Raw genomic sequence first — 2,081 nt, 5'->3', positions numbered from 1 at the left:
CTCCCTGGCTTCTGGCTCTGTGCTTCCATAGTTCTTTGTACATGCTTCTTTTATAGCCCCTAATCAACTCTATTTTAATTTTTTGTTCCTACATCTGGCTGCCTCTCAACATTTTGTGCTAAGAGGCATTTATATCTCATTTCTTCTTTGATAATTTTGCACATAGCAAATGATGAATAAGAAAATGGAACTAACATTATATTAATTGGCTGCTATGCCAGGCATGCGGCTATGCTATGGACTTTACAGATGTCAATTCAATTAATCCTCAAAATCCCGTGAAGTTGGTAATTTAATCTTCATTTAATAGTTAAAACACTGAAACTCAGGAGTTTCTTGCCCAACATAGTGTATCTGGCAAGGATCAAAGTAGAGATGGCAGCCCAGTTCTTTTCAATTCTGAAGACTTTACTGACTCTTCTACTGAGCTAATCAATTTTGCATTATTTAATGAATTAACAAATAGCAACAGCTTTGATAGGTAACAACTAAAGCTCTTGTGTTCATTAACAGTGAGGTTGGAATACCTAGAATGTTCTCACAAGGGAATCGTTTTCATTTCAAACTGATATGGGTTTGAAATTTGGGTAGCTTCTTTTAGTAAGTTTTGCCACCTTTGAATAACAGGAGGTCCTTCTCCCATCTGGAGGGAGGCTACATCTCAACAAGGTGGGAGGAAGACCTCCTGGAGTCACTGACGATAACGTTCCTTAGGAGGTTTAGTGAGAAGCTTCATTGCCCAGGGAAAAGAGGTGTCATTAACTTTCGGGCTCTAGGAGTTTTAAAGGAGGTATTATTCCAGAGACAGATGGGGAAGAGCCTGATATGAGTCTGTCAAGTGATGGGTGCTTTACAACAGCAGTCTTTAGACTTGATCAGAGTTACACGTGGACATAGTTTTTTAAAAAATCAATGTCCAGAACCTTCATTTTCATATTTTCCTGATATTTATCTGCCTGAGAACTTGCTTGTGTTTAAAACAGAGCTTTTTCTGCTTTAAAACAGAAAGACTTTTTTTTAATCTACCTCAAATCTTACAAAAGTGTACATCCTCCTAGACATCTAAGGGGAAGGCTTCTTTAAAAAGTAAGGTACCATATATCCTCAGGGATTTTAGTCTTTCATGCATTAAAAATGTGTTAAGGTTGATGTACTTGTCAGAAATAGAGTATTTGGGTGCTGTATTGGGATTTCTGATTTCATATCTATAGTAGAGTAAGAGAGTGGGATTAATTACAATATTTATTTAGTCATGTTTTCTCTTTCACCCATCACCTATTGTCAAAGAATGCATTTCTGTTAAGACAGTGTATTAGGCCATTCTTGTGTTGCTATAAAGAAATTCCTGTCTGGGTAATTTATAAAGAAAAGACATTTAATTGGCTCATGGTTCTGCCAGCTTTATAGGAAGCATGATGCTGGTATCTGCTTGGCTTCTGGTGAAGCCTCAGAGAGATTTCAGTCATGGCAGAAGGTTAAGCAGGATCAAGCAAGAGAGAGTGGCAGGAATGTGCCCCACACTTTTAAATGACAAGATCTCATGAGAATTCACTAATTCACAGGGACAGCACGAAGCTGTGAGGTATCCATGTCCATGATCCAAACACCTCCTACCAGGCACCACCCCAGGCCTCAACGTCAGCATTGGAAATACAATTCAATGTGAGGTTTGGGGACAATTACAAAAAAAAAAAAAATCAGGTGATATTCATTCAATTTAATCAACTAATTTAAAAAATTACACATTTTTTCATGTTTAGTGTAATGTAAAAGCTCTAAACTTATTTTTGAAATCAAATTACAGTATTTCTTCCAATTGCAGGTATTCCTGATTTGGTTTATATTTTCTACCTGCTATTGACAAGAGACAAATTTATGTGCTAGGTGCCAGATCTATCAGTTTTTAGTAGTATATACCTTTCTTGATTATAAAATATGCCCCAGATGAATCTATCTTTCATAATGTGACCTGCAATTAACTCAGTTTTTACGGTATTCCTCTGAACACACATTAACATATTTTTGAATTAAAAGCTACAGTTGATTTGTGGATTGGTTTGAAAATGAGGATGGGCTTAGCC

Source organism: Cebus imitator, unplaced genomic scaffold, assembly GCF_001604975.1.
Source record: "Cebus imitator isolate Cc_AM_T3 unplaced genomic scaffold, Cebus_imitator-1.0 Scaffold95, whole genome shotgun sequence".
NCBI classification, from domain to species: domain Eukaryota; kingdom Metazoa; phylum Chordata; class Mammalia; order Primates; family Cebidae; genus Cebus; species Cebus imitator.
This window is presented reverse-complemented; position numbering follows the sequence as displayed.